Below are 27703 nucleotides of genomic sequence, written 5' to 3'. Positions count from 1 at the left end.
CTGAGGAGAGGCTGAGGGAACTGGGATTATTTAGTCTGAAGAAGAGAAGAATGAAGGGGGATTTGATAGCTGCTTTCAACTACCTGAAAGGGGGTTCCAAAGAGGGTGGATATAGACTGTTCTCAGTGGTACCAAATGACAAAATGAGGAGTAATGGTCTCAAGTTTCAGTGGGGGAAGTTTAGGTTGGATATTAGGAAAAACTTTTTCACTAGGAGGGTGGTGAAGCACTGGAATGGGTTACCTAGGGGGGTGGTGGAATCTCCTTCCTTAGAGGTTTTTAAGGTCAGGCTCGACAAAGCCCTGTCTGGGATGATTTAGTTGGGAATTGGTCCTGCTTTGAGCAGGGGGTTGGACTAGATGACCTTCTGAGGTCCTTTCCAACCCTTATATTCTATGATTCTATGATCCTCAACAGTGAAGACCAATGCAAAGAATTCATTTAGTTTCTCTGCAATGGGTGGGACTTGGTGGGATAAGTCTTAGGACTGGAATACTGGTATAGAGGGATATAGCTTGTTCAGGAAGGACAGGCAAGGTAACAAGGGAGGAGGTGTTGCATTATACATCAAGAAAACATACACTTGTTCTGAGATGCAGAAGGAAGTGGGAGGCAGACCAGCTGAGAGTCTCTGAGTAAAGACAAAAGAGGGAAAATAGGAGTGATGTCATGGTAGGGGTCTGCTATAGACCACCAAATCAGGAAGAGGAGGTAGATGAGGCATTTCTAGAATACATAACAGAAACATCCAAAATACAAGACCTGGTTGTAATGGGGGACTTTAACTATCCAGACATCTGTTGGAAAAGTAATACAGCAAAACTCAAAATTTCCAATAAGTTATTGGGATGTACCGGGGACAACTTTTTGTTCCAGAAAGTGGAGAAAGTTAGCAGGGGAACAGCCATTTTAGACTTGATTCTGATATACAGGGAGGGAGGAATTGGTAGTGATAGGGAAAATTTGCCCCCCCTGTTCAGCCTAGGTTATTATTTGCTTGCAGCATTTATTGTATTAGGCCCAAAGGCCTATAGTCTAGACAACTGTTATATATAAAGCCAAGGTTTGCATTTCTGCTTTTAATATGTTTATCTGTACAGAGGGCATTCAGGGAAAATGAGGAACCAAAAGAAGGAAATAAGAAAGGAGTGTTCAGCTTGTTTTTAGATTGCTTTATGAATTTTAGCCTGTATAATGTAACCACAAAGAAAGGGTCTTAAGACTGGCAGACCACCAACGAAAAACTGCCCAGAAACAATAAAAGGAAACACCATATATGGGAGAAAACTGAAGTAGCTTGCTAATGGTACAATTGATACTCCCAAATAAGGAACTTTTAAGTAAATGCTAATTTGCGGTTTTAACCTTTATAAGCCTGGTAAAATTTGTAACAGGCAGAGGGGAGCTTAACCCTCTCCCTGCATGCATGCTTGTACTATAATAAAAGTGCCTCCGGCTGCCTGATCCAAAAATCAATGGTGTGGTCAATTTTTCCACAACAATTTGGGGGCTCGTCCGGGATCCACAGATGGCATCCCTGGATCGGAGGACCGCGAGCGGTTCCCTTCCAGACCCCGGGCCCATCTGAAAGGTAAGAGACCTTTTGAAATCTCTGGAGGGGTCTGGAGGAGGACTGATCCGTAGGCTCCGGCTTGGGGTAAGTCACAAGCTGGATCTGAACTTTTAACATCAGGCAGGCCAGACGCCTTTTCTTGAGGTTGGGTTGACCCGTGTAATTCCCGGTGTGGTAACGGGTCCGGAGTTGTTTGGTTGTTTGGAAGTGCCGGCAAGCTCAAGCCTCGGACCCGCGCTCCTTTTCGTCCGAGGGAACTGATAGCCTTTTTTGGGGTTCGGGGGTCCCGGAGCCACCAGGTTGGGAGGGACCTGAGCAGTATTCGCCCTGGCGACTGTGCCAGGAACGTGCCTGTATGTGTGAAGGCCATGCGGCCAGTGTGATTGTCGGTTGTGGGAAGATGCCCCGAACCTTCTGCGAAGCAAAAGCTCATGATTGGGAGTGTCTCGAAAGCAAGCCCCACAACCCTGCTTGAAGAGAGACTGTGGAAGCTTCCCCGACTGGCAGGCCTTGGTGAGTGGCTAACCAGTCGAGGTGCATGTACGTCCCCCGTCCCGTTACCCTTTTCCCTCTCCACGTCCCCATGATCCTGTGACCGCTCTTTGAGCACTGCCTTCACCGAAGGCTGCAGGGTCCCTTTGTTTCCCCCCCGGAGCGATAAGCTCCCTTCCCTTCTCGGAGAGGAGGGAAGCCCCAGGGAAACCGCACCGTTGGCTCGGAAGCTACTGCAGCACCGTTGGCTTGAAGGCTGGTGCTCAGGGCTGAAGAGAGACGTGCGGAGACCACGGGCTTTTCTGTTAGCCCGCCCCCATTACCCGCTTGCCCTGTAGGTTTGGCAGAGGTGGTATCCCGAGCCTCGGAACCTGCTCCCTTGTGTTCCTGCCATGGGCAGGTCGGTGGGCCACTGGTGATAGAACCGGGGCAGTCCTAATAAGCATTCCCTGTGTGATTGGCTTGCGTGAAACCGAGCTGGAGTGAGTATGGGGAACCGAGGGTCAAAAGACCTTCCGCTCCCACCCAAAGGCACGCCTGCTGCATATAGGTATTTAAATTATAATCAGTCGACTGTTAAATACTTAAAGAAATGAAATTGGTATACCAGAGATGATCCAACCCTGCAGTTTCCCCTGAAGGGAAGTTTTGACCTTGACAAGATTGTACACCTCAGGGGTGCACTCCTTGTCAACGCCATGCCTGTGTTGTGAAGGTTGTTTTGTGTCGGTTATAGGTTTGGGGTTAGAACCCCCAAGGTAGAAGCCACTATGAACCCTGGGGAAGTGAGTAACCCCAGAGTGGCCCTAGAGATAAGGTTGGCCAAGGCTCTCGTCAGCAATAGGCAGATAGTGGAGGGGCCGTAAAACTAGCTGCCAGTCATTGGAGCTAAAAGCCCGTAGGTGTGTCAGTGAATGCTGAAATAATTAAGAGTTACACCCTGACTGATGGTGACAGGGGCGGAAGGGCACATGGTAAATGTGGTATGTTTTATTGTGTGTTTTGTCTACTGTGCTAGCCTGTCTGTTAGGTGTTTTATATTTAGCCCTTTGGGGATGCCTGTCAGCTGGGTTGTACTTGTCTGTACGGTATCCATACAGGGGGCATGGGGGAATCTAAGCAGATTCCCATGCCAAAGAAGGGCACTCCTGCCACGTATATATACCCAAATTATGGTCCTAGGAAGTAGATAGGAAGCTGCTGCCCAGCCCCCACAGGCCCCGAGGGTAAGAAATATCAAAAAGATTTGTTTTGTAAATTAAATTCTGTAATCACCAAATGGTGTGTATCTGGATGTGTCTGATCCCGCTCACAATGAGGTCCTGGCAGGTTTTCAGAAGGATACTCTACGGGAGCAGACCGACCCCGGCCCTTCCTCGTTGCAACAGGAACAGCTGGTTAAGGTCTCTCCCTCCCTGCGGGCATTGTAAGCTGATCATGCCAACCAGGTTGGGCACATTGGGGCTGCCCAACTGGCTGAAATTTTGCCTAAACCCAGCAAGACCACTTCCCAAAGTGTAGTAAAACCCTCTCTCAAAGTAGACCGAGAAGGGAATTTTACTATGCTGTTGATGCTGTTGTTTTTTCTACCTTTCCCATTGTCTGTAGCCCTGCTATTATTCTTTCTTATAATGTACCGGTGCTGAGGCGTTGTTATCGCCTCAAAAGAGGATTGTATCAAGTCCGGACACAGAAAAATGTTGTTATTAAATAAAATGCATCAAGATGTAATGTGGGTATGTAAATAGCTGTATATAAATAAATAAATGGGGGTTCAGTCAAAAGGCCCACCCTCCTTGCTAAATTGGTAGTGAAACAATGCCTGTGCCCATAAAAAAAACTAACGTAGCAAGAAAAAAAGGATCGGGCCCATACAAGCAGGCAACCGCAGTTTGAGGAAGTTAAAAGAAGGAAAGTTAAAAATTAACTCTGTAGTTATTGGAGAAAATTAAGCAATAAGACTGTCTGTGCAGATAGTCAATTTTGTTGACTATAGATAGTCAATTTTGTTAAAAACGCGTATGGTGGGTACAATCTTTGTTTTATAATAAATTGGTGTTGTTTTGGGGTTGTAAAAACAAACAAAAAGAAACTAGTGTTAATTTTGGAATTTAGTATTTAATCCTTAAAGTACTTTAATGTGTTATAAAATTTTGGTAAAAGATTTTAAATCTGTTTTGGTAACAAATAGCAAATAAAAGCTGTAGTAAGTACCCCACACTAAGCCTTAAGGTGGCTCTATGCAATCAACGGTTACGCTGTCAAGGGAAAGCCAAAATGGATTGTGTTTTCCATTTAAAAATCAACATGTATTTAAAAACAGGAGGGTGGTGAAGCACTGAAATGGGTTACCTAGGGGGGTGGTGGAATCTCCTTCCTCAGAGGTTTTTAAGGTCAGGCTCGACAAAGCCCTGTCTGGGATGATTTAGTTGGGAATTGGTCCTGCTTTGAGCAGGGGGTTGGACTAGATGACCTTCTGAGGTCCTTTCCAACCCTTATATTCTATGATTCTATGATCCTCAACAGTGAAGACCAATGCAAAGAATTCATTTAGTTTCTCTGCAATGGGTGGGACTTGGTGGGATAAGTCTTAGGACTGGAATACTGGTATAGAGGGATATAGCTTGTTCAGGAAGGACAGGCAAGGTAACAAGGGAGGAGGTGTTGCATTATACATCAAGAAAACATACACTTGTTCTGAGATGCAGAAGGAAGTGGGAGGCAGACCAGCTGAGAGTCTCTGAGTAAAGACAAAAGAGGGAAAATAGGAGTGATGTCATGGTAGGGGTCTGCTATAGACCACCAAATCAGGAAGAGGAGGTAGATGAGGCATTTCTAGAATACATAACAGAAACATCCAAAATACAAGACCTGGTTGTAATGGGGGACTTTAACTATCCAGACATCTGTTGGAAAAGTAATACAGCAAAACTCAAAATTTCCAATAAGTTATTGGGATGTACTGGGGACAACTTTTTGTTCCAGAAAGTGGAGAAAGTTAGCAGGGGAACAGCCATTTTAGACTTGATTCTGATATACAGGGAGGGAGGAATTGGTAGCAAATCTGAAGGTGGAAGGCAATTTGGGTGAAAGTGAGCACAACATGATACATTTCATGATTCTAAGGAAAGGAAGGAATGAAAGCAGCAGAATAAGAACAATGGACTTCAAAAAAATCAGACTTTAACAAACTCAGAGTGTTACCCACACACTCTAGCCACTCACCTTTACTCTTCCATGGTCTCAAGGCATAACTCTGTTAATTTAGGCACCTACCTTTCCCGTCCTGGGTTCAGTGAAAGAGCCTTACACAGTAATATTCTAATCTCTGTTTATTAACAATCACCAAAACAGAATCCACATGCTAAGCATACAATGCTCACCACTCCCAATAAGGCAAATGAACTTTTCCTTCTGGCCAGTCAGGATCAGGTCATCTGAAGCCTCCAGCTTCTGAACAATATTGTTGGCAGGGTATTGAGGTCTGGCAGCTCTGATCTTGGGCTGTGTCCCCTAGTTGGTTCTAAAGACCTTCCCTGTTGTTCCCCTGTTTATATAGTGAAACTTGAGTCCTGCTTAACTATACCTTAATCAATCAATTATTTTATTAAAATATTACAAAATAATTTTTTGACAAATCCCAACGTATTGCAAAATAATTCTTTAACCGATCATACCCCACCAACTTACTTGATTTAAATCTTGCAAAATTAGTTATGCAAGAGACAGAAACAATTAAAGAATCAGACAGAAACCATACAGATAAACAATAGAGAAGCAGGGACCATAAAGGCAAAACAATAAAGTATAGATTTCACAATCACAACTGTTGATAAGTGATTTTTTGCCAGATTGAATACAATCAAAGTTTTCTTTAAACATCTTAAGATCTGTTTCTTTATCTGGTGATGGTGGGTACTATTATCACCTGATCACCTTCTTAACAGTCCGATATTACATTATTTTAATGTAATTTAGATGGAATGTGAGGATGTGACTTTCTGCTTCTTGGCTCATGGTTGCTGCTCTCCAAATATGGCTTTAGAAAAAGGCCTCAGACCTTACAAGAGAATTGGTAGGTAAGGTCTCATGAGAAGAAAATCTAAGGGGAAAAGGTGTTCAGGAGAGTTGGCAGTTTATCAAGGAGATACTATTAAAGGCACAACTGCAAACTATCCCAATGTGAAGACAAGATAGGAAGAATAGTAGGAGGCCAATATGGTTCCATTAGGAGCTCTTTCATGACCTGAAAATCAAAGAGGAATCCTACAAAAAGTAGAAACATGGACAAATTGCTAAGAAGGAGTATGAAAAGAATAGCACAAGTATGTAGGGACAAAATCAGAAAGGCTAAGGCATAAAATGAGTTATACTTAGCAAGGGACATCAAGGGCAATAAGAAGAGGTTTTTTAAATATATTAGGAGCAAGAGACAGACAAACAAACAAATTTTCACTCCATGCATCTGAAGAAGTGTGGTTTTCACCCATGAAAGCTTATGCCCAAATAAATCTGTTAGTCTTTAAGGTGCCACTGGACTCATCGTTGTTTTTGTGGATACAGACTAACATGGCTACCCATCTGAAACAAAAGTGTAGGTCCTCTACTTAGTTTGGAAGGAGAGTTAATAACTGATGACTTCAAGAAAGCTTCAAGAATGCCTGTTTCTCTTCAGTCTTCATTAAAAGTTTACTGGTGAACAAATACTCAACACAGTTAATATTAACAGCATGGAGGAAAGAATGCAAGTCAAAATAGGGAAAGAACAGGTTAAAGAATATTTAGATAAGTTAGATGTATTCAATTTAGCAGGACCTCATGGAATTCATCCTAGAATATTTACAATGGCATACTGGGTCAGACCAAAGGTCCATCCAGTCCAGTATACTGTCTACCGACAGTGTCCAGTGCCAGGTGTCCCAGAGGGAGTGAACCTAACAGGTAATGATCAAGTGATCTCTCTCCTGCCATCCATCTCCACCCTCTGACAAACAGAGACTAGGGATACCATCCTGGCTAATAGCATTAATGGACTTAACCTCCATGAATTTATCTAGTTCTCTTTTAAACATTGTTATAGTCCTAGCCTTCACAACCTCCTCTGGCAAGGAGTTCCACAGGCTGACCCTGCGCTGTGTGAAGAACTTCCTTTTATTTGTTTTAAACCTGCTGCCCATTAATTTCATTTGGTGGCCCCTAGTTCTTATATTATGGGAACAAGTAAATAACTTTTCCTTATTCACTTTCTCCACACCACTCATGATCTTATATACCTCTACCATATCCCTCCTTAGTCTCCTCTTTTCCAAGCTGAAAAGTCCTAGCCTCTTTAATCTCTCCTCATAGGGGACCCATTCCAAACCCCTAATCATTTTAGTTGCCCTTCTCTGAACCTTTTCTAATGCCAATATATCTTTTTTTGGGATGAGACGACCACATCTGTATGCAGCATTCAAGATGTGGGCATACCATGGATTTATATAAGGGCAATAAGATATTCTCCATCTTATTCTCTATCCCTTTTTTAATGATTCCTAACGTCCTGTTTGCTTTTTTTGACTGCCTCTGCACACTGCGTGGACGACTTCAGAGAACTATCCACAATGACTCCAAGATCTCTTTCCTAATTAGTTGTAGCTAAATTAGCCCCCATCATATTGTATGTATAGTTGGGGTTATTTTTTCCAATGTGCATTACTTTACATTTATCCAAATTTCATTTGCCATTTTGTTGCCCAATCACTTAGTTTTGTGAGATCTTTTTGAAGTTCTTCACAGTCTGCTTTGGTCTTAACTATCTTGAGCAGTTTAGTATAATCTGCAAACTTTGACACTTCACTGTTTACCCCTTTCTCCATTTATGAAGAAGTTGAATAGGATTGGTCCTAGGACTGACCCTTGGGGAACACCACTAGTTACCCCTCTCCATTCTGAAAATTTACCATTTATTCCTATCCTTTGTTCCCTGTTTTTTAACCAGTTCTCAATCCATGAAAGGATCTTCCCTCTGATGCCATAACAACTTAATTTACGTGAGAACCTTTGGTGAGGGAACTTGTCAAAGGCTTTCTGGAAATCTAAGTACACTAAGTCCACTGGATCCCCCTTGTCCACTTGTTTGTTGACCCCTTCAAAGAACTCTAATAGATTAGTAAGACATGATTTCCCTTTACAGAAATCATGTTGACTTTTGCCCAACAATTTATGTTCTTCTATGTGTTTGACAATTTTATTCTTTACTATCGTTTCAACTAGTTTGCCCAGTACCAACGTTAAACTTACCAGTCTCTAATTGCCAGGATCACCTCTAGAGCCCTTTTTAAATATTGGCGTTACATTAGCTATCCTCCAGTCATCTGGTACAGAAGCTGATTTAAAGGACAGGTTACAAACCATAGTTAATAGTTCTGCAATTTCAGATTTGAGTTCTTTCAGAACTCTTGGGTGAATGCCATCTGGTCCCAGTGACTTGTTCCTGTTAAGTTTATCAATTAATTCCAAAACCTCCTCTAGTGACACTTCAATTTGTGACAATTCCTCATATTTGTCACCTACAAAGGACAGATCAGGTTTGGGAATCTCCCTAACATCCTCAGCCATGAAGACTGAAGCAACGAATTCATTTAGTTTCTCCGCAATTACTTTATTGTCTTTAAGTGCTCTTTTTGTATCTCGATCGTCCAGGGGCCCCACTGGTTGTTTAGCAGGCTTCCTGCTTCTGATGTACTTAAAAAACATTTTGTTATTATCTTTTGAGTTTTTGGTTAGCTGTTCTTCAAATTCCTTTTTGGTTTTTCTTATTACACTTAATGTGGCAGTGTTTATGTTCCTTTCCATTTACCTCACTAGGATTTGACTTCCGCTTTTTAAAAGACGCCTTTTTATCTCTCACTGCTTCTTTTACATGGTTGTTAAGTCACAGTGGCTCTTTTTTAGTTCTTTTACTGTGTTTTTTAATTTGGGGTATACATATAAGTTGGGCCTTTATTATGGTGTCTTTGAAAAGTGTCCATGCAGCTTGCAGGGATTTCACTCTAGTCATGTACCTCTTAATTTCTTTTTAACTAACCTCCTCATTTTTGCATAGTTCTCATTTCTGAAATTAAATGCCACAGTGTTGGGCTGGTGAGGTGTTCTTCCCACCACAGGAATGTTAAATGTTATTATATTTCCAAGAGGTCCTGTTATAGTTACCTTTTGGACCAGATCCTGTGCTCCACTCAGGACTAAATTGAGAATTGCCTCTCCCCTTGTGGGTTCCTGTACCAGCTGCTCCAAGAAGGAGTCATTTAAAGTATCGAGAAATTTTGTCTGTGAATTTCGTCCTGAGGTGACATGTACCCAGTCATTATGGGGATAATTGAAATCCCCCACTATTATTGAGTTCTTTATTTTCATAGCCTCTCTAATCGACCTTAGCATTTCATTGTCACTATCACTGTCCTGGGCAGGTGGTCGATAATAGATCCCTACTGTTATATTCTTATCAGAGCATCAAATTACTATCCATAGAGATTCTGTGGAACATGTGGATTCATTTAAGATTTGTACTTCATTTGATTCTACATTTTCTTTCACATATAATTCAAAGCAATCTTTGTACTGCTATCAAAGCAATCTTGGAACTGCTGGGACTCATCTTTGAGAACTCCAGGAGTTGAGGGATGGGCAAACTCAGTACCTATCTTTAAAAAGTGGAACAAAGAGGATCAGGGGCCTTATAGGCCAGTCAGCCTAACTTTGTTTAACAATTTGTTCCAATATCTTTTCAGGTTTCAATCAATTTGTAGGACATTATTATCCTCCAATGTAATTAGGAATAGCTAATATGGATTTGTCAAGAACAAACCATACCAAACCAACTTTATTTCCTTCTTCGACAGGAGTATTTACCTAGGGATAGGGGAGAAGCTGTAGATGTGATGTATCTTGATTTTAATAAGACTTTTGACAGTCCCACATGACATTCTCATATGAAAACTAGGGACATGTGTCTAGATGAAATTACTAGAAGGTGGGTGTGACACAGAGACCCACAGGCGGTTCATTATTCTATTTCAGCAACTCCTGTCAGGCCTGACATAATCACTACATCTAATACACTGTTTTCATGATATATATCCAAAAGGTGGCACACAATACTGGAAAACTAATAACGCATTCATTGTTAATATTCTTGCATGATGTATGTACAGGGTGCATATAAAGAATAATTGATACATACTAGAATTGTGTTCTTAAAAATGTGTTTGGCAAGCAGTGCATTAGTCTAATGTACCCTAAACAATGAAATATGTATTTGCTTTTCTGACTAGCCTGGTTGTCAGGCAGAGCCAATGAAGATGCAAAGAGAAACCCATAATATTACTACACATTCCCCAGAATAATTAGCGAGTTCCATTTGAATCAAATAACTATATAAATAAGAGACAGAACTGTTTACTACAGAACTTCCAGAAAATAGGAATTTGGCCAGATTTTCCATAAAAATATAGAGAAAGATGAAATACTGCCTTTTGAATTTATTATATTTAATAACTTAATTTAGGTCTTGAAACATTTACCCAGCACCAAATTTGTTGGCAAAAAACAAACAACAAAATAACAGCTTAAACAATGTGGAATGATGAACATGAAATATTTCTGGGAGATAAAGTTTGGAAATAAATCCAGCACAATGTAAAATGAACTTATTAAACTTATGTCTAGCACCAAACAAAATACTGAACAGAGTCTGACAGAGAAAAATCAGATTATAAACCTTGTTGAATCTGCAAAGTGATAGCCATTCATATCACTCACTATCACACACTGTTTGGTCCTGCCACTTTATATCCGCCCTTGAGGGCCAACTAGAGCTAATTGAAAAGTGTTCAACAGAACAATTTTGCACCAGATAAATGCACTTTTGTTGAAATCAGAACAGGTCATGGGAACAGGTATATTTCAACAACATTTTCAATGAATCGTTTCAGCTTTGTTGTTGTAGCCATATTGGTCCCAGGATATTAGAGAGATCATATCTTTTATTGGACCAACTTCTGTTGGACAAAATTCTGTTCTGTGTAAGCTTGAAAGCTTGTATCTCTCTCACCAACAGAAGTTGGCCCAATAAAAGATATTACTTCACCCACGTTCTCTCATTTCAACTTTCTCATTTCAGTTAAAAAATGTAGAAACATTTCATTTTGATAAGGTAATAACATTTTGGAATTGATTTCAAATTAAAATATTTAGTATTATATTTTATTTATATATTATATACTTTATAGTTAACACTTTTATATAAAAGTTGTTTCAAGGATGTTGAATTGATTTGGTTTGACAAGGTAAAATAAAAAAATCAACACTGTTGAAAAAAATATTTCAATAGTTCTAAACTGAATTTTTTTGGAATTTTTATTCCACAGTAAATTTTAAAATTTCCACTCTTTGTTCATATTTGGATTTTTTTTTCAAAATTTCAGCGTTTACCATAGAACGGAAATTCTGGTTTCTGGCTAGCACTAAGGTTAACAGTCTTGGCCCTCATGTAGAAGAACTAAGCTGCCATATCATCCTTTCTGTTAGACTCTGCATTCTTGGCTTTGAAGAGGATGATCCCATACTTATCTCTAAAATGTGTCCTAATAGCTCTTACTCATCTTGTGTAAATAGTCTGACTGAGACATTGGAAAGTTCCCCATCCCCCTCAGACACCATCTTCAGAGTGGAAATCAGATTTAGCTTCTACCCTACTAATGGAGAAAAAAAAATCACCCTGTCTAGAAGAGACAACTTGACTTGTTCTCCCAGTACAAGGAGGTTCCAGAAATGTTAATAAAAGCTCTTTTTGATTAACTTTTATTGTAGATGTGACCCTATGCCCCATATTCTTCAGCGATATGCTTATGATATGAATATGGCATAACTAAGATATGTTTTGTGCAAGATGGGTCATGTGAGGTATCATTGGAAAGGTTATGATGTACTGACTCTGATTATCCTATTTGTATGCATGTATCATTTCTGTATCTGAAGTTAGACATACTAACTATGTAATCATTACAACTGTGTTTTAACCTGGGGAATGCCCACCAGACAGTATGCAAACAACCAATTTGTCCAATTTGCTTTTTTTGTAAGTTTGAATTTTATTTATACAGGGGATGATCTTAAAGGAATGAAAAATAAGAAAAGTGTCACATTTCTCCACCAGAGTGCCTCAGTTCCTACTACAGTCACTTTCTCTTGGGCAAAAGTATGAGTCATCTCACGCTATGCCCTAAACATCAGCCAAATCAGGCCATCAGGAAAAGACCATCCAGATTAAACCATCAGGAAAAGCACCTTCTAGAGTTGAGGACCTTCAATCAAGAATACTCTGGGCCTGATGTAGGACTCTGGTCCATTTCCTCTGTACAGTTCTGGAGGCCCAAATGGGACTGAAAGTTGATTTTAAAAAGGCAGCTAGGGATTCCCCATGTTCAGGCATGCTGAGGTCACGAGGAGAAGTTGCTGGAGCATACTGTGTTGCACTGGCAATTCCGGCAATTTCTACAGGGTTGCTCCAGCTGGTACAAGTAAGAGAAGCCCCGAGGCCTCCAGAATCAAAAGCCAGTCCTCCTCCTCTCCCTGCAGTCAACTGCACCAAGCACAGTTCAAGTACACCGGAAAAATCTTGTCCGCTTCCTCTAATCCCTGCAAATTCAACTCTAAGGACTTTAACTCACCAGTTGAAGCAGTTTCCAACATATTTCTAAACCCTCCTATAAGGCTGACAGTAATTTGGAAAAAAAGTGAAGAAAACGTGAATTCCTTATTGTTCTCCTTTTTCATTTAAACTAAGAAAACAAAAATCTTTTTCTGTTTGTTTTATGCACATAAGAGAACTATACAGCAGCAAATCATAGTAAGTAAAACAGAAGAGCCCTTTGTGGATAATAAGAGTTTGGAAAAATGTGTTATGAGTTGGGTGAAACCTTGTTATGGAATTGAGGTTGATAGGTGTGAGCTCATCCTTCAGTTAACATAACTGTCAAAATAAGCCCTACTTAAGGGAAAAGGAGTGTGTGAATCTGCTCAGGAGCTTTTGCTGAATATTGTGGTATGTGTGTGTTGTGGGGAGGTAGACCATGAAGAGAGACAGCCTAAAGGAGCAGCTGAACAGGTGGCTGTTCCTAGAAGAAACCTAGGGAGAGGTTTTTGGGTCAGAGGTGCAGGCTGAAAAGAGTCCTATTGGTGCTGGGAGCAAAAGAAACTGTTTCCTGCCATTTTGATTCATTCTGCATTCAGGGCTTTGTACATTCTCTGTAAATAAACAAAATGCATCAAAATAATACCGGACTACCAGCAATTTCTACTCCCAGCTGGCACAAACACAGGGCCCCAAACTCTGACTAGCCACTCAGGTCAAATGGAGCAACAATGGGAATACCTCAGTTCCTCCAATTAAGTAACATACCATTTTAGGCCCATAGGAGTTGTGAAGCAGAAACTTGCATTGGAAGCACTAAACTGCTGATTAGTTCATAGTCAGAGTTTCACACACCCATTTGACCAAATTATTATCTACAGTATTAGAGAGTTGCTGTGATGCCTCTCCCAGAGGGCCGTTAACTGGCCAGAGAACAGCACATATCAGCTACGCTTCCCCCTCACCCACACACTGACATTCCCTTGCATCCTCCTAGATGAGTCCAGGAGCAGAACTGGATTAATCTATCACTGGACCATAGGCAAACATACACTGAGCCCCATCAATGGGCACAGAAAAAATGGCCACTGGCTATGGCCTCTCCCCCGCACCAGCTTGACCTTCCTCTTCCCCCCTCAGGCATCCCTCTACCACATAGGCGACGCATATGGGGTCAAGTTCCCCCCCAGATTTCTGCTCGACCTGTCAGCACAAGGAGACGGGCTCTGTCTTTCTCCTGCTGTGCCTGCCCCCTGGCATGCTCGGCCCCTATCCCCGGCCACTGGGCCCAGGTGGGGAGCAGAGGGGGTAGGACCAGACACTTCTCATGACGGCCGCTCCAAGTCACTGCTCTGTGCAGCACGGTGGCTGCCTGTGAGAACCTAACTGGGAAGACGGTGGCTAGACTCCCTCTCAGGTAGCTACTGGGCAGCCACCGTGAGAAGCGGCTCCGTCCCACCACCTCTGCTCGCCGCCTGATCCCAGGGAGAGCCAGGAAGAGCAGCCAAACATGCGGGAGGGGTGGGAAGGAGGCATAGCAGGAGAAGGACTGAGACACCCCCCAGCCCCACCCCTCCCACAGGTAACTCTGGTGGGGTGGGGAGAGCACGGCAGCCTATGGACAGAGACATGTGGGGCGGTTATGTGTCATCACCTTTAGATTGTCCCACACACACACTATTGGGAGGCATGAGTCTATGCCTCCCAGCAGCCAAACCCCGCTGGCCTATGAGCCCCTGTACCTCCTCACTCCCAGGAGTCTCAGCCCTCTTGGGAGCCCCCTTACCATTCCCTCCCAGGAGCCCCTGCCTCCCCCCTCTCTGGCCCCCTGACTCCTTAACATTCCTGCTAGTAATCCTCAGGTCCACTGATCCCACTTCCAGCCTCCAGCGCTGAGAGGAGCAGGCGCCTCAGTCACCACATCAGCACGTTGAGGGCCTAGCATGAGACAGCAGGCCCAAGCGCCATGCGTCGATTGCTGCACGTCCACCAACACTGTTACAAAACTGGCTGCCAACAACCTAGTAGAAAAGCTGACCAGGTTGCAACCCTAGCATCTGGGCCAAAACTGAGTGGTGTTGCGACCCCAGCATGCCGAATCATAATACCACTCACTCAAATTTGCCCTCCCTGGCCAAATTTGAGTGTTGGCATTGCAACCCAGCACAGGAATTGCAGAGCCACTGAAGTTTTTTTCTGGTGGTTGCCCCCCCCCCCAGCATTTCCATGGCCTATGACTTTACCCCTGCTGTCCGTCCCCCCACCCTTCCACCCACGCACCCACACCCACACCCACGCTTGGTCCTTAAGCATGTGACTCATTTGCCTATGTCTTCAACCAGCCCTGTCCAGGGGGTGGTGACAGCTTGGGATCCACTATGCCAGGCTTATACCATTGGGGATTCTTCCAAGTTGAGGGAATCACCAGCTGGCTAGTTAGAGCTGCTTCCTGGTGTGGCGTAAAGGGTCTGCATGGGCCAGGATCTAGCCCAGTGGCTCCAGCCCAGAGATAATGAATGTCTTGCTATTTCTTGCTGCTTGAATTAAAGGTATTACAGCACATTACATGTAATCCCCTTAGTCAAGTAAAGCCTAATCCTTTTATTCCAGTATCTAGTGTGTGTTTCCAGCCTCACAAGAAATAATGTGATCTATAAATTAAAAATATCTTTAAAAACAGAAAAATCTTTGTCTCTGGCAGTGGAGAATAAAATTAGATGATTGAAGATTATTTAATATTTTACTTTGTTGACCAGAATTTATTTCTAATAATTAACAAAGTTTGTAAAATACAGTATGCTGTTAGCACTACTCTGGCTATTAGACATTTCATTCATTCTGAGGACTGCAGAAAGTTTGCTATCCCTTTCTTCTATGGTGATCAAATGTACCCATTGTTTTAAAAATGTTGCTTGTACTGAGCAGGCCTTAAAACAAGCTAAGCCATCCACACATTCATCTCTGTCCCTCGCAGATTTGCTATTCCCTCGTTTGTTATCGAAAACTATTTATATTATAAATTATTCATGATTGGGAAATTAAAAATGTTATTTACACTGAGGAAACGAATTCCACATTGTTTAAAGCTTTCTGTACCATTATAGACATTGTGGCTCTTCTGATTCTTTGTGCCACATTTGGGTCTCAGAAATTGGAATTATGCCACAGCAGCACCTTTACAAACCTACCGAAATCCTATCATACATAAATTTCTGCAAGAACCACTGGTCTTGATGTTGTATTTGTGCCTATGGCACATTGATTACATGAGAAAGCTAATGGTAATGTAAGGATGTAAGTAATTCTGTGGATGACGAGACCAAAATGTGAGGTTTCTGTGGATAAACCAGCCCTACGAGAAGAGTGCACATTAGATCCTCACATTTATATAGTATGTTGACTGAAAGCTAATGGAAACAGTGTCCCTGGTAGTTAAATGGACATAAAAATGTTACCCGTATGCTGAGATAGCTGACTCCAGGAAGAGATTATAAATCCAATGTACAAAAACAAAGGTGATGTTCAATCGTGAAACCCCTTATTTGAGTAGCAGTTCTGTCTTAGCCAAGTAGTCCATTCATTTCAGCAGTAGTCAATGGGTCTACTCTTGTGGGTGCTGGTTTGCCCCTGAAGACTAAGGGCCAGATTGTGCCTGCCCCTAGCAAAGTTGCATGCAGAAAAAAGAAGGCTGCAAAGAGCCTTTCAATTCATTGTGTTCCCCAGGCAAGGCCTAGGGACAGTTGTGGTCCCCGCATTCAGGGAGAATCATAGGGTTAGAAGGAACTGCAAGGGTCATCTAGCCATCAACCCCCGGCCAAGATGCAGGATTTGTTGTGTCTAAACTATCCAAGACAGATGGCTCTATGCAGCCTCCTTTTGAAAGCCTCCAGTTAAGACACTTCCACAAACTCCCCAGGCAGTCTGTTCCATTGTCCTATTGTTCTTACAGTCACGAAGTTTTTCCTGAGATTTAATCTAAATCTGCTCTGCTGTAGTTTGAACCTACTACCTCTTGTCCTGTTCTTTGTGACAAAAGAGAACAACTTTTCTCCATCTTTTTTATGGCAGCCTTTCAAGTATCCAAAGACCGCTATCATGTCCCCCCTTAATCTCCTCTTTTCCAAACTCACCATACCCAGTGTCCATGGGTGGCAAGTTTGTCGAAATTTTGGTGGTGCCCAGAACCCGCCTCCCGCAAACTCTGCCCCCACCTGCCTAAGGCTCTGGGCGGGATTTTGGTGGGAGGTATGGGGTGCAGGTCCTGGGCTGGGGATTAGGGTGCAGGAGGGGTGCAGGCTTTGGGATGGAGTTTGGGTGCAGGCTCTGGGCTGGGGGGTGGAGGTGTAGGAAGGGATGAGGGATGCAGGCTCTGGGAGGGCGTTTGGGTGCTGGGTGCAGGCTCCGGGCTGGGGCAGGGGGTGGGTGTGCAGGAGGGGGTGAGGAGTTCAGGCTTTGGAATGGAGTTTGGGTGCAGGCTCTGGGCTGGGGGTGGGGGTGTAGGCCGGGGCAGGTGGTGCATGCTCTGAGAGGGGGTGCACGCTCTGGGAGGGAGTTTGGGGATAGCAGGGAGTGCAGGGTGAGGGCTGTGGGGCTGAGGATGAGGGCTTCATGATGCAGGAGGGGGCTCAGGGCTAGGGCAGAGGGGTGGGGTGTGAGGGCTGTGGGGCTGAGGATGAGGGGTTCATGCTGCGGGGAGGCTCAGGGCTGGGGCAGAGGATTCGGGTGTGGGGGGAGGCGGGCTCGGGCTGGGGCTGGGGGATGAGGGGTTCATGATGCAGGAGGGAGCTCCGGGCTAGGGCAGAGGTTTGGGGTGAGGGCTGCGGGGCTCATGCTGTGGGGGGGGGGCTCTGGCTGGGGCTGAGGATCAGGGTGCGGGGGGATGAGGGCTCTGGCTGGGGCTGAGGATCAGGGTGCGGGGGGATGAGGGCTCTGGCTGGGGCAGAGGATCAGGGTGCGGGGGGATGAGGGCGCAGGGCTGGGGATGAGGGTTTGGGGTGTTGGGGAGGCTCAGGGCGAGGGTGGAAGCACAGGGTAAGGGCAGCCTGCCTTGCCATTTCACGGGGAAGTTTCCATTTTCTGTTCCAAATTGAAACAAACATTAGTGGAGGGCAGGCGCTAGGACCCTGGGGCAGCAGACAGCTGTTCTGCCCGGAGCCGATCTCTGGCAGCAGAAGCAGGCAGGGGAGAGACCCGCGCTGCTTTCTGTCATGCAGGGACGCGGCGCGGCGGGGGGGACACGCAGGGGGAGGGGTGGCAGGCGGGGGCTGGGACCTGCTCCAGGCAGGGATGCGGCGGAGGGGGAGACCTGCGGGGGCCGGAGCCCGATCCAGGCAGGGCCGGGGGAGAGACCCAGCTCCAAATATTGCTGGAGCAGGGCCCCCAGCCCTGAATATTCCTGGAGCCCGGGCACCGCAAACATATATAACCTGCCGCCCATGCCAGTGCCTTCAGCTTTTGCTCATATGGCTGGCATTCGATCCCTTTGATCATCTTTGTCACTCATTTCTGGATCCTTTCCATACATTGGCAACCAAAATCGGACACAGTACTCCATCTGAGGCCAAACAAGCACCAGGTAGAATGGTACTATCACCTCCCGTGACTTGCACTCTAATGTAGTCTAAACTAAGGAATCCTTTCTTCATGCACTCCTAGAGTGCAATCAACCTCAAAGGTGGTGTGGAAGAGCCTGGGTGATAGCAGGAATGATGTACTCAGAGTGTGCCCACTCTATCAATCAAATTTAAAAGAAGGAAGTGACTAAACAGCTGATAAAATATTCTACATCTCTTTGGCTGGAAGACTTGTTTTTACTTTTTAATCTATAACTTATTTTCCATTAATATTAATTTAATTTTAATTTCCACTATACTATTTTGGGAAACTTGTTTTGTTAATAATTAGATGCACCTAATTGATCAGACAGGAACTATATCACATTTGTTTTTCATTAATTCCTCCTGAATGGTCATCCTCTTTGTGATGCTTGATCTTCTCCATGGTTGTCTGAGTCTTTCTGACATTATCCTCTGTAACAATAATTTATGCAGTTCAACTGGTATTTCAAGATCAATGAATAAAATTGTCAGAAGTATCTAAGGGCTATATCCACAAAGGGATTTAGGCACCTAACTGCCCCATTAGGCACTGAAGTCCAAAATTTAGAAGTTCAAAATGCTGTAGGTGCCTACATTCCTTGGTACCAAAGTTTCTGCTGGTAAAGTCCCCATGGTACATTTCTGCTGGTGAGCAGGCTCAAAGCCGCCTAAGTCCTGTCACTGTTACTCAGCGCCCAGGCCCCAGCAAACTGATAAAACTAGAAATTCCCCTGCCTATCTTGTGTAAATGGCCTAATCAGGGTCTGTCCCAGAATGCCACTGTGCTAGAGGGTATAGCAGCAACAGCCCCATCACCACCATTTTTTGCAATAAAGGGCTGACCTGGCTTAGGTGCTTAACTCCAAAAATGTTTCGCAGTTGTGAATCCTAACTAGAAATAGGTGCCTAAATCCCATTGATGGGCAGGGATTAGGGCCACATCCCTCTTGACGTGTTCTCCTGGATAGCTTAGGTGGATCTCGTTAGCATGCTGGCTTTTGTGAATCCTATTCTGAGGGTGCCTAAGTCTATGTCTGCACTGCAACTGCTACAGTGGCACAGCTATGGCGCTATAATGTCACAGTGTAGATGGTTCCCACATCAACGGAAGAGTTATTTTCTGTTAATGTAGCTAATCTACTTTTCCGCAAGGCAGTACCTAGGTCAGCAGAAGAATTTTTCTGTTGGCCTAGCCGCAAGTAGGGGTTAGATCAACCTAACTATGGCACCCAGGGGGTGAAATTTTTCAGACCTGAGCGATGTAGCTAGGTCGAGCTAATTTTTAAGTGTAGCCCATGCCTAGTTCCCCCTGTGTGTTGTATAAGGAGTCAGGGTGCTTAAAGTGGCTTCCAGGGGTGGGGGAAAGGCAGGGTGCCTAAAGTTATGGTCAGAATTTCAATGCCTAAGTCCCCTTTTGTGAATTTAACCTGTGTGACTTAGGAGGCGAACTATCATTTGCAAAAATTATTTATGCTTCTAAGTACTTTTGAATTAGTGACTATCTACATCTTTAGACTCCTAAATGCCTTTACAAATCTAGCCATGTCACTTTCAAAAATTAGGGCCCTAAGTCATTTAGATGCTTTTGAAAATTGTAGCCAGTGTCTATATAGATACATATACCCAGCATTTCTTCATTCCCACAGCAAGAGCTTGAGGTTTTATCTATTAGTGTTTGTACAGTACTTAGAAATCACTGAACTTACACTGATATAAAAATTGGAATCATGCAGTGGTGAATCAGGCTGTCTGTCAATATTCCTAATGCGCATATCATTCATTGTGCTATCTAGGTGTTGCATTGTATCTAGGCATGTTATCTAATACACAGCTCCTGCAGCTGTTGTGGAGTTAAAAAAGTTCGGGTACATGTAAAAATAATAAAATAAAGAGAGCTGGTTTGCGACTAGGTCATTTCAAGCTGAGTAGGTATTTTTCAGGGTTAAGAATACCTGCCTACTATCTGATTCAGCCGCTGTATTTGAGACCAGCACCTTCAGAAACTGGTTTTCCCCAAATATTTCTCCCTTCTTACATTGACACTGCTTTAAAAGGTTTTGAATTATAGGCAATTTTGATGGAATCTGTTATTGCATCTACGATGGCTTCTGTTCTCTCTCTGGACTGCCTCAGAAGCGTTTTTTGTGTGAATGAGGCCGGAGTCCTGGTTTCTATGGATACATCAACCACACGTCACCTCATCAAACCCTTCCAACCTCTCTTCCACATAGTGGTTAGCTTGCTTCCAATTTAATTGTTATCTCATGGGGGAGGGGGAGAGGCTAGGAAGAGGGAAGCGACATTTTTAAGGAGGAGTGTGGGAAATTAGAGGACCAAAATATTTTACCTTTTTTAAAGCATTCGTTCACATTTAAAGAGTGTAATAAACAAAAAGAGTACAAGCATAACTCTTTCAGGGCAGGTTCTCCATGGAAATTATGCCCCCGTTCCCCTCCCCAGCAGGACTCCCCTATGCACTGCCCAGAAGCTAATAGGATTACACTAGAGATCAGACACGAGTCAAATATTATTCTAGTCAGTGTAAATCTGGAGTAATTCTATTGAACACAACATATTTACTCTTGTGTAATGCTGTTGTGAGTGGGATTAGAACCAGGTCCAATGGAGTAATGTTGGATTTATACCAGTGTAACTAAAATCAGAATCTGACCCACAGATTCTGTCTCCAGCTGATCCTGAGCAGATACAGGAGCTTGAGTCATGGACAGCAGATGCTGTCACTAGTGGGGGACCAAAGCATCACATGGTAGACTTGAAATGCTCCTTTTTCAATTAGAATAGGGTATTGATTCAAGGATACTTTCAAAGACCGGGGCTTAAGATAATACATTTGGCTGACAGAGAAGGAGGAGTCTACTGAGCAAATAGCCCCCATTTCTCTCTTTGGAACCTGAAGTGTTGGGTTAACTTGGTACCTGGCCTGGCAAGAGTCAATCAAAATATTTCTAATTCCGTCTGGATAACTGGTTATATATTAATGGGATGTATATATCTCAGAGGACTTCAAACTGTTTCAACCCAGCACTGACAGAGGGAGCTGTTACAAAATGTCCAAGATCCCAGAAAGGTCCACATGTGCTTGCCCCCCGCCCTCCAACTCCATTTGCCCTAAACCATGACCCATTTTTTCCAGAGATTCCCTCATACGCCTTGTTCAAATCCTACTTTGTGGGAAGTACTGAAGACTGATATTACTTGATTCTCCCTTTTCACGACCTCCTGGAAATTTAAGGAGTTTTGCCATTGACTTCAGTGAGGCAAGATTTCATCCCTGATTTCTAAGGTACTTTAGTCATTTTCCCTGAATCAGTGCTTTCAGGTGGCCCAGGATTATTCACAAATTATTTTATTACTGCTGTATTTTAATTTAATTACTAAATAAATCTTCAGAAACAATATAAATTTCAACACACTTTTCTAATCAATACTATTTGTGCATGATATATAAAAAAAGAAAATATTCCATTTATCAATGCACTGTGTAGCTTGTAAAACTATGTTCATTCATAATCCCCAAGCAAAAAACAGTTGTTAACAATGGACTCTGTTAAAGGGAAGAATACTTTTCCAATAAAGAAATTTTAATAGAACATTATAGTCAAGATTTTTAAAGGGATTTAGGTATTGCTGCATTCAGCATTGCAATACCTAACTGATTTAGGTGCATCAATATCATTTTTTAAAGGGATTTAGGAATTTTGGAGCCAAAATCCCATTGCCAATCTATGAGAATTAGGCTCAAATACCTAAATCACTTTTTAAAATGAGATGTAGACTCCTAAATAAGTTAGGTGTTACAATGCTGAGCACTGAAATACTAAATATCTTTAAAAACTGGGCCCAGAGCTTTAAATAAATCCCACTTAATATTAAAAAATAAAGTCATTTGAAGTCAAGGTTCCCATACCAACCTTAAATTTGTCCTGTCCATATTTACCATTCCCATCAAGGGTATAGAAACATATAGCATAAATATTACAACCAGGATCCTATGCATTTTGTGGTTCTGTGGCACTAGAATGGCCCTTGGCATAGAATGGTACCCCAGAATCTTAGCCTTTTAAAATATGTTTCTAGCCCTTCTGGTTGTAAAGAAAACTGGTATTATCTTCCTGAGTTTTCAATAGCTCCAAAAGATAAATTTTCTCATTAATAGCAATGGGTCATTCAAATGGAAAGGAAACTGAAAATATGTGGAAAATATTAAATTTAATTTAACATTAATAAGTGAAGGTGACTGGATTTATTATCTTATTCAAATTTCATTAATTAACATAAATTTTAAAAGTCTATATGAAGATGCCATGTCATTTCCATTTTTGCTCCACTAGCAGCCACAGGATTCAGGAATCAACACATAATTTAGGTCACTGCAGAGTACAGGGGCCTTGACTACAACTTTAGACACTGGAGAAGTATAGAAATAGAATAGAATGGATGAATGAAATTTAATAGTACAAAGTGCAAGTTCATGCACTTAGGGACTAACACAAGAATTTTTGCTATAAGCTGAGGACATATCAGTTGGAAGAGACAGAGGAGGAGAAAGACCTGCATGTATCAGTCAACCACAGAAAGACTATGAGCCACCAACATGATGCAGCTGTGAAAAAAGGCTAATGCCATCCTAGAATGCATCAGGTGAGGTATTTCCAGTAGAGATAAGGAAGTGTTATTACTATTATACAAGGCACTGGCAAGACCTCATCTGGAATACTGTGTGCAGTTCTGGTCTCCCATGTTTAAGAAAGGTGCATTCAAATTGGAACAGGTACAGAGAAGGGCTATGAGGAGGATCAGAGGAATGGAGAACCTACTTATGAGAGGATACTTAAGGAGTTTGGCTTGTTTAGCCTAAGACAATGAATGCTGAGGGGAGATAGGATTGCTCCCTATAAATACATCAGAGGGAGGAAGAAGAGTTATTGGAGACAAGATCGGCACAATAACAAATGGATATTGAAGGAACAGTAATCCACATTGTGTAGAGTCAAGCACAGGAATTTAACTATGCACAGCACTGGCGGGGTGTGACTTTGCTTATCAGGCTCAGAGATGCTGAAGAACAATTAATTACAATAGATTATATAGGGTGCCTTACAATGCCTTCCTAAAGTAGCTCCCACCTGGGCTGCTCACAAATAGCCTTCCAGCATGCAAGTCACATCTTGAATGTCTGTATGTAACTGCAGCCTGCCAGCCACACTTGAGTTACACTCTGGCTCGCACCAGCCTTATACTGCAGGGTGACCTCAACATACTCCTAGTCCTGGATTTCCCCCCAAAAATGTATGTCTTGTACTGTGCAGCCCTTTCCTGGATAGTCCAAATATATTAAGTCCATTATTCCATTTAAGGGAATAATATACACGAGCTTCCCATCTTAAATGGAGTTATCCAGATACTTTAACAAACACACTGGATTAGATAAAATAATAAAATAAAAGTTTATTAACTTACAAAGACAGAGATTTTAAATGAGTACAAGCAATGAGGCATAAAAGTCAGAAATGGTTACAAGAAAATAAAGATAAAATGCTTTTTAGTGCCTAGCTTAACAAAATATACTACATTAGATTTAAACAGTTTCTCACCACATGCTTCTAACAGCACTCAGACCAAACTCTTCAGGACAGGCTGCCCCTCACCCTGCAGTCCAACAGCTATTTCCTTATTCCTTTGCCTTCTCAGGTGAAGTGAATGGTAAGGGGAGAGAGAGAGGAGTGTCTTGGGGTGTTTGCCCCTCCATTTTATCATTTAAGAACCTCTTTGAAAAGCATTTCCAGCTGAGAACTAAGAGTCAGGGGTCTGATGGAGGAAGGAAACCTCATGCTGCTTCTTAGCTAAGACTCTGGTCTTTGTCCACATAGCCTTTTTTTTGCCAAATAATGGCTACTTTTTAGGTGATGGCTCATCAGTTTTGTTGACATCTAGCTGTAGTGTCAACTTGCCCTTTATCTTTGAGAAACTAGTTTAGCCACTCCCCAGACTTATCTGGGAAGCATACTTCTGTCACGATTTCAGCTTAAGTTCATAACTTTATATATAATGTTGCTACTTGCATTTTACCATGATATTCCTGTTCAACATGTTATGAGTTTTCAAATGATACCTCCACAAGGCATGCCTTGTGCAAAGATTATTACAATAGTATGTAGGGTGTGAATACAGGGGTGCATTCCATCACAACTAAATAATATAATGGTCCCTTCTGGCCTTAACATCTATGAGTCTATAGTCTCGATATGCATAAAGTCTATTGTCTGATAGATTTTTTAAAATGTTTTTTGACAGTTTTGGATAGTGAATACCCCCTGCTTATACACAGAACTGATACTGGACAGGTGGTGGCAGTTCAGTTTCACCCCCACTGTCTTGATAATGTGCTTCCAATCTGACCTGATGGACACCTGTAGAAATGGAGTGAGTTCAGTCTCCAGGTTAATTCAGGCTTGGCCTCTCTCCAGAGACAGTCAACAAGGGTATCAGTTGTGGTCTGTGTGATGATATGGACATCTATCCACTAGAAACTGAACTGAGCACTTTAAGCAACCATATTACTCTTTTTTTAACTGAAGAACAGAAAAAGATTAAATGATGTGCCCCCAGTCCACAACACCATGGGAAAATGGTGATAGACCCAAGGTCTCCTGATTCCCAGCCCCCTGCTTGCCACAGATGCAAATGTATGAATTGCAGTTTTTCATTTCAAAATAGCCTTATGTTTTTGTGTCAGCAACACCATGACATTTTTCTTCTTACAGGAAGCTATCTGGGACAGGGAGGTGGGGGGTGTCATATACTGACTTGGCATGGGGCAGACGTGAGACTGAATTTTGTCCTATGAAAGTAAATAATACTTTGTACTTGTACGGAACCTTTCACTAACTGATGGTGCATTACATAAATTATTTAATTAAGTCATGCATTCTTCCAATTATGTTGATTTACCCTACTTTTAACATGTTCTGTTGCTTCTTTCAATGTCTAAAGCTGTTGAAAGATTCACCACCAATAAAACATGCACAAAATTATATTTACAGACTTCTGTTGACTCCAGAGGCTCTCTAACAGGAATAAATGGCCTCCTCCTAGTCATCCACTGCTGCAGTGATGAATCCTAATATGAGTCTCCCTCATTGAGAGATGTTTTGTGAGCCATTAGGGATAAGAGCACTGATGTGTGAATCTGATTTTAATTATGTTTCTTTTTTATTGCCTTTTTGCTGTATTTTCTAAGCCTTATTTGAGATCTCTAGAAGTGTAATAAAGCAACAGCTAATAGATATAGATGGGACTTAATTCAGTATGGTCTATGCAATCCAGCTGAGGCACGTACCAGAAATAATGCTGTGGGCTCTCAGAGGTGGGAACTCTAGAAGTTATTTAAGCAGCTTCATCTTTAAAGCCTTATAAAATAGGGAATTACATTGTTAGGGATTTTGTTGGTCATACTGGATAAATCTGATAAAGTCAGTGTAGCAACTCTTAGCTAATGGACAGAATAGACTATCATGGGCCTGAACTTCTGGGTGCCCCCTGCAAGGTACTGAGCACCCTCCATTTCCCCTTGCATTAATGGGAGTTGAAGGCACTCATATGAAGCATGTGTAGATGTTCATCTGCTTAGAGTTTAAAAAACTTGGGGAGGGTGAAAAGGGTGTTGTGGAAGAACATAATACACATCAGATAGAGAAATACCTCTGAAAATGAAAGCATTATAAGAGGGTACGTTGGGGTTCTTATTAAAGAATGGAAATTTTGTATTCACCAGTAAAATTCTTATATTCTTACTATACATACATTTAATACCACAAAAAACAGAGCTCTTAGCTGCAGGTCTCTGCTCGGCTGAGCAGTTACAGAGCCCAGTATTCTAATACCGAGGGTGACCTTTACTTCCACGGACTCTTCCCTCCCCTCTTCCACATGCTTCCACAACAACAGCAGCTACTCCACAGGCATTTCCTCACAATTAGATTTCATCTTCTCCTCTGCCGTACATATTTGTCACAATGACAGTCTGCTCAGAGTATCTAGGGACTGGAAGACTACTAAATCCAGCCCTTTACCTTTTGCTTTTCATATGCATTTTCTCTCTCCCTAGACACCGATGGTAAATAAGTATCACCTGCAATGAGTGATAGCTATCAATATAGAGGCAGATATCTTACTAGAGAGAGATACATGGGCACATGTGGCACTGCTATAACATCATCTTTTTTACTGTGACATGTGTGGGATATATTTAAAGAAGTATTTTCTCAAACATCATAAACCCCAGCAGAATTTTGTCCCTTTCCTGCTCAGAAATTTTTTATCTCATTTTGTTTTGTAGTTTTCATCTATGCAAATAACTCCCAGGAGAAGAGCGTGGGGCCTCCAGAGCAGCAGGAGGCCATGGAAGATCCAGTATAGCAGGAAAGAGTGTGGCAAGGAAGGAAGCCTCTCTCTAGCCTAATGTGGGGAAGGGCAAAAGAAAACATGGGAATCCAAAAGTGAGAAGAATAAGCAGAGTTTGAAAGGTGATGAGCACAACATACAATTTTTCATATTTGTAAATTGTATTCCAAGAATAAAACTGTTGTGCATGGGGGTGGGGTTTGCTACGGATCTGTGATGATCAGATACGTGCTTTCTTAAATCAATATCAAATCCACTTAAAGATAGATTAGCAACACTCACAAATCCTCTCTTCTTAGTGGATGCCTCCTGCAGACAAATAACCCCTTTCTCTATGCCATCAAATATATCCAGGACAATAACAAAATCACTTAAGCATGTCCTTATAAAAGCTGAAGTAATGAAAATGCAGTAACTCACATAAGAATGTGTAAATGAGATGGGATCAGCTGGAACACACAGAAAGCCAGTGGCCTTCCTTGGCCCATATCTAGTCCTGACAATCAATATAGGTCTGTCTTATGCGGGAAGCCTTAATAAAAATTACAATATTCAAGTCAAATCGTGTAGTATCATGTTTCTGCAAGCGCCAAAATGACTTAAAACCATGGGCCACGTGACGTCCTCAGCTGGTGTAAATCAGCAGAGATCTGTTAAAGACACTGACTCTAGTCCAATTAATCTAGGAGCTGGCCCAAAGTGTTACTTAGCTACAAGGACCACTGCCTGTTCTGCTGGGCTACTAAGCAACTGGTTTGAAAATATAAAATGTACAGAAGTGTTGTATATTAAGATATGCAAAATAGTAGCAGCATGGTGATGGGAGCCCGGGCACTGCTGTATCAAAATCCATACATGCCTTCTCTTTGAATTTTTAAATAAACCTAGTGCTTATGATTTACAGTCCTGATTCTGAACTCACACTGGTTTTATACCCGTGTA

General features: G+C 42.4%; 2 long non-coding RNA genes across 2 annotated transcripts in view; one reads left to right on the top strand and one right to left on the bottom strand.

Moving 5' to 3' along the window:
• The first annotated feature begins 1409 nt into the window (after window positions 1-1409).
• Window positions 1410-27323, top strand: LOC120402397. Its single transcript, XR_005597215.1, has 2 exons — window positions 1410-1591; window positions 26697-27323. It is a non-coding gene; the product is annotated as an uncharacterized LOC120402397 (long non-coding RNA).
• LOC120402398 overlaps window positions 5459-27703 on the bottom strand; it is a 29212-nt gene continuing 6967 nt past the window's right edge. Inside the window, exons 3-4 of the long non-coding RNA XR_005597216.1 lie at window positions 27182-27293; window positions 5459-5612 (exon numbers count right to left, since the gene is read on the bottom strand). This is a non-coding gene — a long non-coding RNA (uncharacterized LOC120402398). The remainder of the gene's footprint in view (window positions 5613-27181; window positions 27294-27703) is intronic.

This window comes from Mauremys reevesii, linkage group 3, assembly GCF_016161935.1.
Source record: "Mauremys reevesii isolate NIE-2019 linkage group 3, ASM1616193v1, whole genome shotgun sequence".
Lineage (NCBI taxonomy): Eukaryota > Metazoa > Chordata > Testudines > Geoemydidae > Mauremys > Mauremys reevesii.
This window is presented reverse-complemented; position numbering and strand designations above follow the sequence as displayed.